Here is a 19,895-nt window from a genome sequence, read left to right on the forward strand (position 1 = left end):
TGGAAGATCTTGAGGTTCACTCACTTGTACCTGTGTCCTGTTTATAGTGAATATTATACTAACAGAATGTTTTTGCCTGGGAACTTTACTGCAATGTGAAGGATGTGGTAGAAGGTATTGACTCATTTTGTTATCCCACTGGATGTAAAGTCGTTTATGAACAAGGGCTTAAGCTGCTTTTTGCATTGGATATTTTTGTGTATACAAATATATTGCATGGTTTCAACTGTTGGGGGGTGATGGTCATGAGATTAGAGCAGGGGCTCTCTTATTGAGTGAGTGGAGACTCTTGTGTGTGTGTGTGTGTGTGTGTGTGTGTGTGTGTGTGTGTGTGTGGATAGAGTCAGAGAATCATAAAGCATAGAGACAGATAAAGCATAGAGACAGAACCTTTGGCCTAACTGTTCAATGCCAACCTCAGCATCCTCCCTGCTAATCCCCACTGCACGTGTTTGACCCGTAATCCTCCAAGCCATTTGCTCCAGGTACAGTACCTATCTAAATGCCTCCTAAATGTTGCAGTTGTGCATGTGTGTTTCATGACTGTGTATTTGTAAGTGTACGTGTGTGCAGGGTGATGGAGAAGCTGACCGTCTCACTGCAGGTAGCGGGTACACCAACTCCTTCTCTGGCTGAGACGAGAGCAGCTCCCTTTCTGTGACTGCCATGGGGAGGGGTGTGGGTGGGGAACCACGGGCACTCTTTTTATATTAGCCAGAAAGCACGGTGATGTGAGGAGACGCTGCCTCTTTCTGTGGCTGGGGAAACACATAGGCTCCCTTATTGTGGGGGGGTGGTGGGGGGGGGGGAGAAGGCAGCCAGCACTGTTACTGTGGAGTGGCTGCAAAAGTTTGATGTCATTTTAAGCAGAGTTTGGGGTTTCCATGTAACTACCTCGCTCACTACAGACTACCAAGATTAACATGTAGGAGTAAGCCCAAGTAGTTCGGGTAGTGCCCAACAACAGTGTAGCAAAGTTCAGGTTTCCTTGCAAACTTTCCGGTTGGAACATTAACAGGGAATGATGTAATTCATTGGGTCTGTTCATAAAGGCTGAAGACTGACTGACAACAGGAAGCAACTAGTCAAATTTTCTGAAAGAATGCTTGGTATCAGGCTTCACTCGTGAAATATCAGCTCTTACTTACCGCATGTTGAAAGGAAACAGTGCTCTGCATTCCCTTTCCAATTGGTTGCAGTGTGAATAGGTTCATTCGGTTGTGTATTGGACAGGATGTAGGCTTCGTTGGGTCACATGTGGGAAAGGTTCAAGGGGTTCACTGAGTTTGATGTGAGCAAGTTGTGGGTTCATGAGCTTTCAAGCAGACAGATTGTAGGGTTAGACAGATGGGCTGTGCATGTTTCAAATTAAGTTGCAACAGCTGCAGAATTGATCCTATTCAACTATGACAGCTGTTATAAAGCTATAAACCATAAAATGAAGGGAATGCTATTGTAAGAATTTTCTGATTTGGTGAGGTTTGACACAGTGCCCTGTATACAACTTGCTTTTCAACAATCTGTTGCTGTTTAACTGTCCAGTCAATTGTAATTAACAAACTCAGAGATCTACGAAGCATTTTACAGGTTGCATACTCGAATTCAGAATCCTTTTCAACAAGCATTGCAATGAAAAGCTTTTCAAATAGATGAGGTTCAATTTGTTATATTTTCATTTTCTCCACTTTTTTCTTTGATTCCTGGTATTTTGCATTGAATGAAAGGGGGTTCTAGAGTGTTCACCGCATTGCCCAGAGCTCTGACCCTTATCACTTCAAACCAGTTGCACTTAAATAGATTGTGATTAATAATTTCCACTAACAGCATTCTTGCCTTACAATACTCCCAATCCCAGTGCAAGCTTTGGTCATGCCACACACCCCATGAAGTACAGGAAAACAATTTTTTGTTCATTTGTGGCGCTTGGCCATTGCAGACAAGGCCACTATTTTTTGCCCCTCCCTCTTCATCTTTTAAGCAAGGGTGGCGAGCTGCTCCCTTGAACTTCCACTCCACACTAGAAGGTTAGCGACATGGAAGGGTAATGAAGGACATCTGTGGATGTCGGTCTGTCCCAGGTTGCTGGTTCTCAGGACTGGATGCCCATGCGAGTAGGAGGCACAGGGGCCAGTCTGGAGTTCGAGCTTGGAGCTCGGCGTCTCGTCATTGGCTAGTCCAGGTGTCGATACCGAAGATCGAAGCCCAAAGGCCAGTCAGACCTCTGGAAGTCAAAGCCCAATAGCTGAAGCCTGGAGACTGGAGACTAGAGGTCTGACCTGGAGCTGAAAGAACTGTCCATGTGTGAAGGTGGGTGGGAGGAGGGTGGAGAGAGGAAACAAAATCATTTTGCTGTTGATGTTTTATTGTTTCTGTGTTCTGTTTTGTTGTGTTCTGTGTTGTTCTACCAGGCATTGTGGACATAGACCGCTGGCACCGGAATGTGTGGCCACACTTGTGGGCTGCCCCCAGCAAATCTTTGTTCACACAAATGACACATTCACTGTATGTTTTGATGTACATATGATAAATAAATCTGAATCTGAATAAGCCATTAGGGTGAAGATACACCCACAGTGTAATAGGGCTAGGGGAATTTCCGGATTTAAACCCCGTAAACTTCAATTTAAGGTGCACTTTGGTAGTGCTTCTAACAAGTTTTCCTTCATATCTCATTGAACCAACTTCCTGCTCTCATGACTATGGTGGTGCAAGAGACATGTTGGATCATGGGGACTATAGAACATAATGGTTTGCACTCAGCACTTCATGAGAATTCTGTTTTGAGCAGCTAGATCTGACATGCATCTGCATTAGGTAGATTGGCAAGGGCAGTTCATGTGGATTTTGTTGCCTGTATTGCTTATTAATTAATTTATTTTTTGCAACCATCATCCAATAAAAATCCAGACCAGCAGCCAGTGTCCTTTAGAACTCAATCATTAGTGGCCCTACACTTAGTGATGTTGTATTCTGTGGCTTAACAACCCCCACTGTCACTTCGAAGTGGTATCCAAATAGATAATTCCTGATTTGCTGACAGGAGGCAAGTATTCACTATTTACTGGGGAATACAGGGGAAGCTCCTGGGTGTCAAGATCTCTGAGGAACTAACCTGGTCGCAACATATTCATGCAGCTATAAAGAAGGCAAGTCAGTGGCTACATTTCATTAGGAGTTTGAGGAGATTTGGTTTGTCACCTAAAATACTGGAAAACTTCTACAAATGTACCATGGAGATCATTCTGATTTGCTGCATCACTGTCTGATACAGAAGGTGGGGAGCTACTGTACAAGATCAAAGTAAGTTGCAGAAACTTGTAAAATTAGCCAGTTCCATCATGGATACTAGCCTCCATGGGATCCACGATGTCTTCAAGGAGCAGTGCCTCAGGGAGATGGTGTCATTATTAAAGATTCCCAGGACCCGGGAGACACCCTCTTCTCACTGTTATCACCGGGAAGGCAGTACAGAAGCCTGAAGGCACATACTCAGCGATTCAGGAACAGCTCCTTCCTCTCTGCCGTCCGAATTTTAAATGGACGTTGAACCCATGAGCCCAAACTCATTTTTATTTCTGTTTTTTTTTTGCAATACTTATTTTAACTTAACTATTTAATAGACATATATGTACAGTACTTAATATAATTCAGTTTGTTTCTCTGTATTTATTTATCATGTATTTCATTGTACTGCCGTTAAGTTAACAAATTTCACAACATATACAGGTGATATTGAACCTGATTCTGATTCTGAAACTGTTCTTGATAATGTGCAAATACAGCTCTGTCTAATATTTAGGGTGACCCTGACAGAAATCACCTGGTGAATATTTGCAAATATCAATAAAGAGGTGGGTTTGAATTCTCAACCCACAGTAAGTTTACTTTGTGATCAGATTAAAGAACTTGGTGTGTTAACAGCAGGGAATGGTTAGGGAGACTTCAAATGTGTAATAGCTACGTAGCTATATATTGAAAAAAATAATTAACAGTGCTTTTGACAGGATCACTGTAATAGTGAAGAGTGAGAAAATGGACTCTCGTCAATGCTGTTTAAGCTATGTGCTTTGAATATCTGACAATTTAACTGTGAGACCAGATCCCTATACCAGTGATGGTCCCATTGTGAATCAGGTCTGGGCTGTCCCAGTGAAAGCAGATGGTATTTCTTCCTCCTCATGTTTAAACCTGCCAGAAACACACAGTCTACAGCACAGACCATATACCATATGCCTCTCACTAAAAATATAGAACCTGAGGCTACAGTTAATCCCATCCTGTCGGAAACCATTGGAGTTTATGTTTTTAACACTCAACTGTGAAGGAAAGATAGAATCTGCTTCCTGAGTATAAGACCCTAGGCCTGAACACCACATCATGGTACGACAGTCTCCTTCTTTGTCTGAACAATCTTTCAAAGAGAAAGCATATCTCCTTAGTCAAACATACATTAACCCCAGCCTAAAACAGTGAAATCATTTTAATAGCAGTCTTGCAGTCTCCAGCAGACCTTTACAGATCAACTGACAAGGTCAGGGGTGTTCAAGAAATTGAAAAAGCAAAATAACAACATGAACTGATTTGCAGAAGTTCTAAAAGTGGGCACAAGTTTTGTTAAACCAAGTAACCCGTGTCTGGTGCACTGATAAGATATCAGGCTAGCATCACCACTAATGATTAAAGTTATATTACAAAGCTAATTTTAACTGTTAAGTGACTTTATGTTTCAGCAGATGGCCAACATAAGACCATAAGACATGGGAGCTGAATTAAGTTGATTTATTATCCCTCTCAACCCCATTCTCCTGCCTTCTCCCCATATATGCCCTTACTAATCAAGAGCCTCTCAATCTCTGCTTTAAATATACTGTACCCAATGACTTGTCCTGTGCGGCCATCTGTGGCAACAAATTCCAGTTCCACCACCCTCTAGCTAAAGAAAGACCTCATCTCTGTTTTTAAGGGATGTTCTTCTATTCTGATGCTGTGCCTCTCTGATCCTAGACTTCCCTCCTAAAGGAAACATCCTCTCCACATCCACCGCATCAAGGCCTTTCAATATCCTAAAGGTCTCAGTGAGATCTGACCAATGCCTTATAAAGCATCAGCATTACATCCTTGCTTTTATGTTCGAGTCCTTTTGGAAAGAATGAATACAACATTGCATTTGCCTCAACCTGCAAGTTAGCCTTTAGGTAGTTCTTCCCAAGGACTCGCACGTTCCTTTGCACCTCTGATTTCTGAATTTGATCCCTGTTTAGAAAATAGTCTATGCTTTTATCTCTCTAGCAAAGTGAATGACGGTACACTTCCCTACACTGTATTCCGTGTGCCACTTCTTTGTCTATTCTCCAAATCCTTCTGCAAACTCCCTGCTTCCTCAGCATTACCTGCCCTTCCACCTATATCTATATTGTCCACAAACTTGGCCACAAAGCCATCAATTCTGTCATCCAAATCATGACATATAACATGAAAAGAAGCAGTCCCAACACCAGCCCCTGTGAAACACCACCTGGTACCAGCAGGCAGCCCTTAAAGGCCTCCTTTATTCCCACTCTGTCTTCCGTCAGTCAACCAGTCTTCGATGCATGCTAGTGTATTTCCTGATATACCAAGGGCTCTTATCTTGTTTAGCAGTCTCACTGTCTGCCTATTACTTCTTCAAAGAATTCCAATAGATTTGTCGGGCAAGATTTCCCCTTAAGGAAACCATGCTGACTTTGGCCTATTTTATCATGTGCCCCTAAGTACCCCAAAACCTCATCCTTGAGAATGGACTTTAATCCCATTCAATCGTACCCAAGCTAATCTTGGTTGCTATAAAAATAATGATGCTTCAAAAAAAGAATCTAAAGCAACTTGGAGAGTATTCAATCCAAATGTAGTTTCACAGAAAGAAGCACCAAGGTTCCTCTTGCAAAACCATTTCCCAAAGAAAATGTAGAGGCAGGCAGATGGAGTTATCGGAATTTATGACAAACCTCCATAAGCAAGTATTCTGCTTGGGCAACTGTTTTGAAAATATCATTGCAACTTGCAGTTTAGCTTGGTTGAGTTGGTGCAATATTATTGAGGTACAAATTAAAAACTGATGATAACAAGTCAGAGTGTTTGGGATCCTAACATTCAGCAGTCAAGTCTGCTGAACTACAACAAATGTAAAAGACCATACAGGTGGTAAGCTTGGTTGTTACTCTGACAGTGTTAAACACAGCATACCATTGCTATTTCCATCAGCAGGCCATCTTCCACACCTAATTATCTGCCGCAGGTTGGTCTTAGCACAGCAATACTATTTTAAGCTCGGTGTGATCACCACCTTGGAGATGTAAATGTAATTACTGATCTATAGGCTTTCCATCCAGGCCTAAGTACATTTTCCTGCTTCAGGATTTACTTCTCGAAAGTTCAGTGTTTTCGGATTCACATTCTCTCTATGTGCTTTTAAGTAATGATATTTGGCTATATTTCCTGGTTTCAGTGACGGCTAATGCATATTGGCATAACCTGGATGTCAGATCACAGCCATGCCAATTGATAAAGAATGTGGGTGTATTAACTCGTAAGGACTGGAACCTTTCAAGAACCAACTCTGTTTAAACTGAGTCTAGTTAATTTAATTAGTTAATTAATCTAGTTAGTTAACTGTTAGACTAATTTGTAGATATCTTTGAATGCAACTGAAATGTAATGAAACATGTATTTTCACATTGTTTTATGAGACATCCTACAAAGGGACTTTTGAAAATGCAAATAAAATGCTAACCACTTGGTCACCATTATACCAGCCTCCTCTTAAGACAGGACCGATGCAAATAGAAGCTTCTGTAAGCTTTAAATAGATGCATATTTATTGCATTTAATGCAATATTGTCAATAACATTCCCACCATAGGAATTAATTTTAATGAAAAGGATCAGCTCCCATTGATTGACAAACCATTTATTGAAGAACTAGACCATTTGTCCCTCTTCCTAGTATCCAACATCACCTTAATTCTGAAGAGCCCCTTCAGAATAATTCATTTCAAAATCCCCGTATGAAATGTGCTTTTTTCTCAGAAAACTCATGGTAAATTAGATGTTTGTGTCTTCACTTTTTTAACCTAGCAGTCTCCACACAGCTGCAAAAAGAAGGAAAAGACGTTGGGATAAAACGTGCATTTAAAGGCTTTTCCCAAGAGACTGGTTTACTACAGAAACCCACAGAAATTTATATACAGTATCCCTTCTCATTGTTTATATAGTTCCTAAACTTTGTTTTCCTCACACACAGACAAAATAATTATGTATAGAAAGCAAGTATATTGAGGCCCTGTTTCTTCCCCCAGAGTCCCTGTCTATCTCTATAAAAGTCCTATTACACCAGAGTTTATGTTCTATGAGACTTATGCACTTCCAGACCACAATATGACCATTGTCTAAAGGTGAATGCCTGGAAATAATTTCTGTTCTTTCACTATCGCTGGGTTAAAATCCTGGAACTCACTCCCAAACAGCATTGTGTGTGTACCCACACCTTAATGACTGCAGCCGTTCAAGGAAAAAGCTTGGAACAAACCTTCTCAAGGGCATTAAATACTGCAAAACCCACATTCCCTGAACGACTTACAATAAAGAGCTGAAATAAAAGGCGAGCTGAGAGTGACTGTCCTTGATATCAATAAAGTTATGCATGTGGAATGAAAAAGCCATAGTAACACTAAGGTATATTCAATCAGGAGAGAACACCCTATGGCTAAAATCATCTTTGGCATGAAGGAAGATAGTTATAGTTGTTGAGTACTAATCTTCTGAACACAATTGTGTTCTATTCCATTCAATGCTCCTCTGATGAGACAATCTGTTCCTACATGGAGGAAGATCTGGATAATATTTGGGGATTGGGTTGAAAAGTGAGCAATACCACTGATACAAGCACTAGGCTATGATCTTCTCCAACAAGAAAAAATCCATTCACCTCCCTTAATGTTAAATGGAATTTCTATTGTTATATCAACCACCATCAACATTCTTGGATTATCAATGACCACAAACAGGAACACTAACAACACTTACGAACCATCTGGGCAGATACTTGAATTGCACATGGTGAAAAGGAATATGGAATTAATGCAGGAAGATAGGATTAGTATAGATAGGCATGATGGTTTGCACAGACAAGGTGGATTGTAGCTGTCATGGTTCTGTTTGTCTGTTTCCCTTTAACGCTCCTTTCTCCCTGATTATGCCCTAATTTCAGTCATTAGATTTCCAATTGCTGCTAGTTTACTTAATTACAGTACACCTGGTTTTCATCAGAGACTGTGAGATAAGTACAATGGCGTCACTATCACAGGTTGCCAGTTTGTTGGTCTATTCTCATGTGATACTTTGTTCTCTTGTCCGATTAGAACCGTTAGTTCTAAATTCAGCTCTAGTTTCAAGATAGTCCCTGTAGATCCCGTCTCCCTGTCAAGATTCCTCCGGTTTACTGTTCTATGTTCACGTCTATGCCAGCATCCCCAACTCAGTCGACGTGCTGGTGTCCTGCACTTGGGTTCTCCTCAGTCGCCCTGTGCAACAGTAGCGCCTGTTTCTACAACTCTATGGAGCTGCCATATTACCAATGTGGCTACAAGAGTAAACCAAAATTTGGATGTTCTGCGGTGAATGATTATTCAAATCCTTTTTGGCATCAAAAAGGCAGAAGTCTGAAGTTGATTGAATGTTTTCCACTTAACTAGATGTCATAGCTCCAGCAACCTTCGACACCATTTGGGTTGAAACAGCCTATTTCTTAGGCCCTCCATTGTCCCTCCCCTATTGGTGCACCATGGTTGCAATACACATTTTGTGTAAGATGCCTTGAAGCAATTTGTCAAGGGTTCTTCAATAATTTCACTCAAATTCATGACTTTTGAAAGCTAAAAGGACAAGGGCAGCAGGTCCATGAGAAAAACACTTCCCAGTAACATCCAAATCAGCACTATCCAAAGGAACACTGGAGGAACCCAACGGTTTAGGCTGCATCAATGGAAAAGAACAGATATTTGATGTTTTGGGCTAAGATCCTTATTCAGACTGAAAACGAAGGGAGAAGGTGCCAGAATAAAAAGATAGTGGGGGGGGTGGGGGTAGGGGAAAAGTCTAGGTGGAAGGTGACAGGTGAAGCCATGTGTGTGGAAATGGCCGGAGGAGAAATAATCTGAGAGGAGAGGAGAGGAGAAGGCACCACAGGAGAAAGGGAAGGAGGAGGGGAACCGGGGGAAGTAACAGCAGACAAGAAGTAAAAGGTCAGTGTGGGGAATAAAGGAAGTTGGGGAGGCGGGGGTGGGAACGGGGAATTTGTTTACCGGAAGGAGAAGCTGATATTCATGCCTTGAGGTTGGAGGCTACCCAGATGGAATATAGGGTGTTGCTCCTCCACCCCAAGGGTGGACTCCTCTTCATCACACAGAATGTAGTTAAAATAGATCTGCACCATTCAGGACCAATTAGGGCATGAGCAACAAATGCTGTCATCTCTAATAACGGCCACATTTCCTCATCAAGTTACAAAAAAGGACCCACAAACAGCCAAATAATCAACATTAATAATGTTGACTGAGAGATAAATATTGGCTAGGACGCTGTCCTATAATTCTTTGAAATAGTACTATTAGAGTTCAAAGTTCAAAGAAAATTTTATAATCAAAGTACATATAAATCCTGAGATTTATTTTCCTGCAGGCATACTCAGCAAATCTATAGAATCTATAGCAAGTATACAGTAGGGACAGTGCCACAGTTTAATGCCTCATTCGAACAATTTTACCCCTGACAATGCTTATTCTCATTTTCTGCTCTGTCAATGGAGTTTCTATCAGTAGGTTATGTCTTAATGGCTCTCTGTGCTGATAATTCCTGCCCTGAAAGGTACAAACTTGCAAATAGATGTATTTTTCTGTTCAGCTTCAAACTATACTGTATCTATGGCTGCTGATGCTTTGTGTTGGAATGAAATCCTACTCTGAGTTATGACATTCCTTCAGTCATGAATCAGTTAATATGTAGTATTCATAAAACAAGGTGTGTAATATATCTGTCATTTTGCTGACATGAAGTATTACACACTGGCGCCACATAATACCAAAACAAACACACCACAACCTGCCCACTTTTCCAGAACAGGCACCCAACCAAAATAAATACAAAATGCCTACTCTCCATACTGGGCTCCACACCAATATAAGCACAAACTCTATCCTTGTACCTCAACTTTCAGACCCACATAAGCATAGCCATAGCTCCCTTTCAGATCTGTCTATAAGCCAATATAAACACAACTTACTTCCCCTTCCTGATCCATTTATAGAACAATAGAAATAATCTATGAACATCCAGATTCCCTGTCAGACCAGTAGAAGCAGAAGTTATTTATTTTCTAGACCTTCTGAAGTAATAAAAGCTCAATCTATCCTTTTCTAGCACAAATGCCTGGATTAGAATCAACCCATTTTAGACCAAGTGTGTATTATACCTAAGAAGAGTAGAGATAAAACATGCTAATTCCCATGTTGAATGTTATATTTACATTGACCATTCAAATTTTTAAAAATCAATCACCTCCATTAATACTGGGAAAAAAATTAATACTCATTTATACAGTAAACTATGTGCCTGGACTTCTTTAATAGGAAAGATCTGAAACTGTGAATGGGAATTGTGAATTTAATAGGAGAACAGGGAACTAGTGGTGCTTGGGAAGACTGGTGTTTCGTACTCAAGGTTTAGACCTGCTTTAGAGAGAATTCTATCAGAATATCCATGGACTACATACTCTAACAGACAGATCCAGGATGAAGACTTCAATCGATAGGGCAATATCCTAGTACTAATAAAGTGTGCTTTGATAATATTTGATATGTAACGTAATAAATAGCTGGCTGGCGGTGTAGTGGCACTGGACTTCGAGGTGAGAGGTCCCAGGTTCGAATCTGGCTGGCTCCTTGCACACTTTCCATCCATTCGGGGTTGAGCATTGAGCGAGCATCTGGGCCTTGCAAAAACCAGACAATTGCTAATGAAACAGCAAAGTTGCCACCTGATGCGCCACAAGGCACGGTAAGGAACAACAACATAATAAATATGCATTTTCACCAGACCTTATGGATTTTATCAGTAACATGAGGCATTATATATTATCATTAACATGAAAGAAAAGCATTACAGAAATTAAAATTAACACCATGATTATAAATTGTAACATTGACATTTAGCAGTTTGGATTATCACAATAACATTGAGGATTATGAATGACATATTAAGATGGAGTGTCATACATTGCAACATAACATAGAGTGTTATTGGCTTTTGCATTAAATCAAAGCATTAAGGGTAACATTATTACCATGGGTGTTATGGATCATCACTTTAACATCTGGAACTCTGAAGAGTGAGGCAGAACTCGTTGAAACCTATCAATTGCTAAAAGACCTCAAAAGCCTGAATGCGGAGAGCATGCTTGGGGAAGTCTAGGACCAGAGGGCACAGCCTCAGAATATAGGGACGTCCATTTAGAATGGAGATGAGGAGGAATTTCTTTAGCCAGAGAGTGGCGAATCAATGGATTTCATTGCCACAGGTGGCGGTGGAAGCCAAGTCATTGCGTAACTTAAGGCAGAGGTTGATTAGTCAGGCAATAAAGCGTTTTGGGGAGAAGGCAGGAGATCAGGGCTCGGAGGGAAATGGATCAACTATGATGCTGAGAGGGAGTTGCTAAAGATGGCGCGAGGACAACTTCTTTGAGTTCATCTGCAAAACAGTTCTTTTCTTTAATATTTCTTCTTTCCCTTTTGAGGTGGCTGGGTCCTGTCGGAGTCTATGATCTACAGCTGCACTCAAACTACAGTTCTTCATGGAGGTGGGTTCCTTCTCTCGGAGGTCGCCGGGCAACCTATCATTTTCGATATCTCCAGGAGTGGCCTGGAAGATATGCACCCTTAGGGCGTGGCTCTGCGGCCCTGCAGATGGCCTGATTCCTCGCCGGTGCTACCAAATGAAGCTGCGCAGGAGACTGGAACATCGAGACGGTGGGTATGGCTGTCGGAGGCCTGTACACTTGAGTGATTGCACTCTTGATGGTGAGAGAGAATCTGTTGCTGATTCTCATGTCAGGAGAACTCTAAAGTGGCTCTGAAGGTTGTGACATCAAAACAGAGAACTGTTGGCCTCCCCTGTCACTGTGGCAGGAGTGATACCTCTCTCTCCCTCGTTAGTGAGAGAGGGAGCCCGTGGGGTGTCGAACTGTTGAAATGGACAGTGGTTTATTTTGATGGACTCTAGATCATGGTCTCTTTGGGGGCTTTGCTATGCCTGAATGGTGGGTGGTGTGGGGAGCTGATGCTTTCTTCCAAAATAAGTGGGGGAGGGGGAGGGTTGACACTTTGCTGCTACTTGTGTGTGGGAGAGGGAGGGGGGCTTTGGGGTCCTACATTTTTCTGTCATTTATTCCTTGGGGTTTTTCTATTTCGTGGATGTCTGTGAAGAGGAAGAATTTCAGGTTGTATACTATATACATTCTCTGCTATTAAATGGAACTACTGAACCATTAAACCATTGAAATTGTGAAATAGAGTCAATGGGCCAAGCAGCCTAATTCTGCTCCTATATTGTATGGCCTTACGGTCTTGGAATGTAACATTAACACGAGTGATTACTGATAGTAGCACTCAAATGGAGGGCTGTAGCTTGCAACATTCACATGAAAGGTGTGAATTGTAACAATATCAACAGCATGATAGATCACCGATGAATTTAAAACCTATTTTTATGACAACTAGAATAAGAAAATTTCTCACAGTGTAGAAACTGAATTCTAAACAGGTGGTCAAGGTCCATTCCTGAGTTCTCATCCTGAAACATTTCTTCAGGAATGGAAAGTTAAGTGATTTATCCACTGGTTTGTAAACAGTAATACCTTCTTATGATTAAGTCAATATGCATGGAGCTCTGCATTGTGTTAGCACAGGATCAGCGATTACAATCCTCAAGTCACACAATCATAAGTTCAGCTCACTTCAGAGATCTGAGCCCAAGGTCATGACTGAGATCTCAAAAGGGACTGATTCCTCAGGTTAAACTGAGGCCTGGTTCCTAAACAAAATATTGATTACTGTACATGGTTACATACATTTTTCATGTATTTTAGCAGTGATTATACTTCAAAAAGTATTTTTAAATGTCTGTAAATCTTTGAGCTGTGCTGAAGTCAGTAGAGCGAAGCTTGTAGAGCTGCTGCATCACAGCTCCAGAAATCCAGGTTCAGTCCTGATCACCAGTGCTGGCACATGGAGTTCATACATACCCCCTGTAATCCCATGAGTTTCCCTCGTGTGCTCTGGGTTTCTCTCACAGTCCAAAGATGCATGGGTTAGTTGGCCACTGTAAATTCCTACCTGAGTCTAGGTGAGTGGCAGAATCTGGGGATAGCTGATGGAAATGCAGGGATTAGTGTAAGTGGGTATATGAGGGTTAGTGTGATTTCAGTAGGTCATATAGTAGAGTCCACCCCTGTGCTCTATGGCCTGCAAGAGAAATCAATCTTCATAAGAAGGTGTTTGGAAATATGACCAAATGTTATATGATTAGTAAAACATTTATCTTTTTTCCCAGAACCTCCTCCTCTAAATATTAAGTTATTTTTTTACACGTCAATAATAATTTGTGTTGTAGAGTTAAGTCCTGGAGGCAATGGCAATACCATTATCTAAGTAGATCTGAGCCATACCAAACACTGCTGTAACAAATTACTTGCCTTATTTTCACCAATGAGAAGACAGTGACACAACCCGTTCCTAAATATCAACAAAGAGAGCTAATAGCCATCACTTTCTGTCTTCTATGGGCAAGCCGTTTCTGAATCCAAATGGACAATTCAGCATGGAACTATTTTGTCTAGATGGCATGGAAATTAGTAAGCTTACAGAAAATATTGATGCATTAATATATTAGCAATCTCTAACCTAGTCTTTTTTTTGTATTTTGTGTTGTAACTATTCACGAACATCCTCCTCTCGAATCTCATCCAGTTATAATAATCTGAAACCATGTTCGTCTTGTCACGTTGGATTTCCAGCATCTGCAGATTTTCTTGTGCTTGTAGTATCAGAAAAATCCATTTTGTTCAATAACGTCGTTCAGGGCTGGAAATCTGTCAGTGTGACATTTGAGCACACATAATGCAGATGACTCATTTCTTAGATCAGGGCTAATTAGAGACAGGCAACACATTATTGCACTTCTCAGTGACTTCCAAATACTGCAAAGTCATAGAGTAATATAACATAGAGGTAGCCCCTTTGGCCCAGCAAGATGCCCATCCAAGCTTGTCCCATTTGTTCATGTTTGGCTCACATTCCTTGAAACCTTTCCTATCTATACAGCTATCTATTGTTGACACGAGACAGACTGAAGATCCTGGAAATCTGAAGCAATAACACACAAAAGGTGTCACAGTAGTGTACTGGTTAGCACAATGCTTTACGGTACCAGTGACCCAGGGTTCAATACCCACCGTTGCCTGTAAAAATTTACACGTTCTCCCCATGACCGTGTGGGTTTTGTCCAAGCACTCTCTCTGGTTTGCTCCCACAGTCTAAAGACGTAGCAGCTAGCAGGCTAATTGGTCATTGTAAGTTGTCCTGTGAGTGAGCTAGGCTTAAATCGATGGGTTGCTGGGCAGCCTGCCTTGAAGCGCTGGATTTCAATAAATTAAAATAAATGCTGGGGATCTCAGCATCTATGGAGGGAAATGAACAGTTAATGTTTCAGGCTGAGACCCTTACATCAGGACTGAAAAGGAAGGGGGACAGTAGCCAGAATAAAAAGCTGGGCGGGGGGGGGGGTGGGGAGAGGGGAGGGAAGGAGTACAAATTGGCAGGTGGTAGGTGAGACTAACTGAGGGGGAAGGTGGGTGGGTGGGGGAGTGGGGGTGAAGTAAGAAGCTGGACGGTGATAGGTGGAAGAGGTAAAGGGCTGGTGAAGGAATGTGACAGGAGAAGAGAGTAGACCATGGATGAAGGGGAAGGATGAGGGGAAGCAGAGGGATGTGAAGGCCAGGTGATGAGGGCAGGGAAATGGAAAAGAGAGAGAGGGGTGGGGGAAAGAGAGGGGAGGAATTACCAGAAGTTAGAGAAATTAATGATCATGCCATCAGGTTGGGAGCTGTGTAGACAGAATATGAGGTGTTGCTGCTTCAACCTGAGCTTGGCCTCATCATGGCAGAAGAAGCTGCATGGACAGACATGGCAGTATGGGAATGGGAATTTGAACTGAATTGGGTAGCCACTGGAAGATCCTGCCTTTTGTGACGGACAGAGTAAAGGTGTTCAGCAGAGCAGTTCCCCAATCTGATTCAGGTCTCGTTAATGTAGAGGAGGCTGCACCAGGAGCACCGGATACCACAGATTACCCCAACAGACTCGCAGGTGAAATGTTGCCCCTCCCCCCTCCCCTTTTCCTTCTCCCTTGAAAGTGAGTCCATAGGCTGTGGAAACTGTTCAGTGATAGGGCAAGAGAAGTTTAATGAAGTTATTCCCTCTGGTTCGAGAGCCTGATGGTTGAGGGGTAATAACTGTTCCTTAACCTTGTGGTGTGGGTCCTGAGGCTCCTGTACTTTCTTCCTGATGGCAGCAGTGAGAAGAGAGCATGGCTTGGCTGGTAAGGGTCCTTGATGATGGCTGCTGCTTTCCTGTGACAATGCTCCATGTAGATGTGATCAATAGTGGGGTGGGCTTTCCCCATGGTAGAATGGTCCATAACCACTGCTTTTATTGGATTTTCCATTTTGAAGGTATTGATGCTTCCATACCAGGCCATAATGTAATTAATCAATACACACTCCACCACATATCTATAAAAGTTTGACAAGGTTTCAGATGTCATGCCAAATCTTCACAAAGTTCCGAGGAAGTAGAGGCGCTGCCTTGCTTTCTTCGCAATTGCTCTTACAGGTTGAACCCAGGCCAGATCCTCTGAAATCATAACACTGAGGAATTTAAAGTTGATGACCCTCTCCACCTCCGATCACCCGATGAGGACTGGCTCATGGACCTCTGGTTTCCTCCTCCTAAAGTCAATAACCAGCTCCATGGTCTTGTTCACATTGAGTGAGAGGTTGTTGTTGTGGTACAGATTTTCTCCCTTCTGATTCAACACCAACTTGGATCTGGCCAACGACAGTGGTCTTGTCAGCAAACTTAAGTGTACCATTGGAGCTCCGTGAAGCCTCACTGTCACAAGTATAAAGAAATTAGAGTGGCGGCTAAGCCCACAGCTGTGTGGTACACCTGTGCTGATGGAGATTGTGGAGGAGATGTTGTTGTCCATCCAAACTGACTGGGGTCTGCAAGTGAGGAAATCGATGATCCAATTGCACAAGGAGTTTTTGAGGCCCAGGTCTTGAAGCTTGTTGATTAGTTTTGAGGAGTTGAGAGTACTGAGTTCCAAGCTGTATTCCATGAAGAACATCTGATGTATGCATCTTTGCTGTGCAGATATTCCAGGGCTGGGTGATGAGCCAATGTAATGGCAGCTCCTGATGACCTGTTGTGAAGGTAGGCAAATTGGAGCAGATCCAAGTCACTTCTCAGGCAAGAGTTGATATGTTTCATCACCAATCTCTCAAACCACTACATCACCGTGGATGTAAGTACCACTCAGTGTTAGTCATTGAGGCCGATTAACATGTTCTTCCTAGGCACTAGTATAATTGAAGCCTGTTTCAAGCAGGTGGGTACCTCAGACTGCCGAAGTGAGAGGTTAATGATATCGGTGAACACTCCAGCCAGCAGACCAGCACAGGTCTTTAGTACTCAGCTAGGTATCTCATCTGGGCCAGATGCTTTCTGTGGGATCACCCTCCTAAAAGATCACAGCAGCCTCAGAGACTGAAATCACAGGGTCATCACAGGCTGTTGGAGTTTGTGATGGTTGCTCCATGTTTTGATGTTTCAAGTGAGCATAGAAGACATTGAGCTCATCTGTGAGGGAAGCCTGTGTCACCGATGTCGCTTAGTTTCACTTTGTAAGAGGTAATAGCGTTCAAAACATTGTTACTGATTCTGCTTTAACCACTTTCTCCGGCAGCTTATTCCCAATACACACCATTCTCAGGTCCCGTTTAGGTCCTTCACCCTCACCAAGCCTATACCCTTTAGTTTTTGATTCCCTTTCCCTCAGAAAAAGTCCGTGTTTATATACCTGATCTATGCCACTCATGGTTTGGTATAGCTCTATAAGGTCACCCTTCAGATGAAGGGATAAAGTCTAGGCTACACAATCTCTCTCAATAACTCAGGCCTTCACCCTGGCAACATTCTCATAAATCGTTGCTCTCTTTCCAGCTCAGTGACACCTTTCTACAACCAGGTGATCAAAAGTGTACATAATACTCCAAGTACTGCTTCACCAACGCCTTGCACAATTGCAACATAATGTCCCTAGCCCTGTACTCAATGCCCTGATTGATAAAGATCACCCTGTCTAGTTGTAATGATATTTCCAGGGAGTTATGTAATCCCAGGACCCTCTTCTACACATGAAAGTATAAAAATTAATATCTGCTAACCTCCAATTCTACCCACTTGAGTTCAATCACTTTATCACTATTCACTGATCTTTCAATTGCCACAACCCTAGCGTCTAGAGGTATTTCCTTAAATTATATATTTTTTCCCTTTCCTCATTCAAGGTGCTCCTTCAAACTTGCCCCTTTGGTCAAATAATTGTATGTACTTACTTATTGCCTCCATATGTGGCTTGATTAATTTTTCTAAAATTGCATTTCCGGTGCACTTGGGGAAAAATTTGCAGTATTTAAAGTGCAATATAACTCCACTGCCTTGTGGGCAGCCTCGGGAGAGACGAAGGCTACGGGAGTAAACCCAGACAGAAAAACTGGAGTGGAGCCCCTTAGGCAGCTGGACGTCATTGAACATCCTTCTGGCAGCTCCTGCAGCCAAGCTGGGGCCAAATGTATCATTTCACAAGCTTTCCTTTGGACTACACTGGTGAGGCAAAGAGGGGGACCTTGAATCTCAGGATCTCCATACCTTCCGCCCAGGCTTGTGATGATGATAATCGTCACCCCTTGTCCTTCAAGACAGACAGATACCAACAAAAATAATTATGAATTGCTTTTGATATCTGAGGCCATGTGAGTCAGCTGAGGTAAAGCAAAGCCAAATGAAAACTGAAAACTGCTTAAAGTCCCATGTGCTTTTGCTGATACTATGAATACTAAAGACACATAAACGTTGCTATACATAGTTCTTCTATTTTATTCTTATTATTTATTGAACCAATCTAATGAAAATAATGCATAATTTATCCCATACTTACAAAGCTTGTATATACTAAAGCTGGCAGCTGTTTTCCAATCCTTAGGTGATAATCTATACAATGGGAGCCTTAGTACAAATAGTGTCCTTTGTATAAACAGGAAACATATCTTTGGAGAAACATATCTTTGAAAAAGTCAACCTGTGCAGCCTTCAGTAAGTAAACAACTTGGATCAGTAAATTTCCTTGTTTAGAATAACCAAGTTTAATTGATCTGAATTTAGTGCACAGACAACATAGACATAAAATTTTTTGAACATTAGTTTTTTTTTCCTTTGACTGAAATGAAGGTCCTTGTATTGTGATATAACTATCTAAAACTCATGGCAATCATATGGATTCCCTCTTCCATTACAACCATTATTGAGTAACACAATTTATTGCGTCGATGGCGACTGTCACAGAAAATCAATTCTTTTTTATCTAAATCAACTGGGAGAAAGAATTAAAATGAACCTTTTGAGTTAGACAAAAAGTGGCATAAAGGATAAAACATCAGAACTGAGACGAGGAGACATCAGTCAGATTTTTCAGATCTAGTTCTATGTTTTCCTTTTATATCCTTAAATGACACTTCCTGCTTTTGGAATCAAATAAACCCATTTAAACCACAATAATTAAAACGTATCCCTACAAGCTGCCAGATTGCTACAACACCCACACTCAGACCCTCAAACAGTCCTTCCAGGTGAGGCAACACTTCACTAGAGAACCTGCTGGGTTCACCTATTGTATCTGGAGCTCCCGATACAGCTTCCTCTACATTGGTGACACCCGCTGTAAATCGGGAAACCAACTTGGTCGAGCACCTCTGCTCCAGCTGACCAAAGTGGAACTTCCTAGTGGCCAAACATTTTAATTCTGATTCTTATTTCAATTTTGACACATTAGTCCATGGCCTACCCTTGTGCCATGATGAGGCCACTTTATATTTGTCTGGATAGCCTCCAACCTGATGGCATAAATATTGATTTCTCCTTCCAATAAAAAAAAACTCTGCCTCCTCTCCTCTTCTTCTATTTCCCACTGTGGCCTCTTACCTCTTCTCACCTACCTACCACCTCCTTCTGGGTCCCCTCCTCCCCTTTCTCCTATGGTCCACTCTCCTCTCCTCTCAGATTACTTCCTCTCCAGCCCTTTACCTTTCCCACATGCCTGGCTTCACTTTCCAGCTTCTCCTCCTTCCCCTCTTCCCACCCTTTATACTGGCATCCTTTCCCATTCTTTTCCAGTCCTGATAAAGGGTTTTAGCCTGAAATATCGACCATTTGTTCACTTCCATGGATGCTTCCTGGCCTTCTGAGTTCATCCAGCATTTTGCGTGCTTTGCTTTGGATTTCCAGCATCTGCAGAATTGCTTGTGTTAAACTGAATGATGCTGTGTTAGAGCTCCCTCATCTGGCAGTTATAACAGCTTAAACATTTTTTACCTTAAAAAACTCATTTTGACTTGAGGAAAAGTTCAACTCATAACAACTGATATCTGCTATGATTTCACATGGTGAAGTCCTGATTTAGTCCAGTTACGGA

This window comes from Mobula hypostoma, chromosome 7 (genome assembly GCF_963921235.1).
Source record: "Mobula hypostoma chromosome 7, sMobHyp1.1, whole genome shotgun sequence".
NCBI classification, from domain to species: Eukaryota; Metazoa; Chordata; class Chondrichthyes; order Myliobatiformes; family Myliobatidae; genus Mobula; species Mobula hypostoma.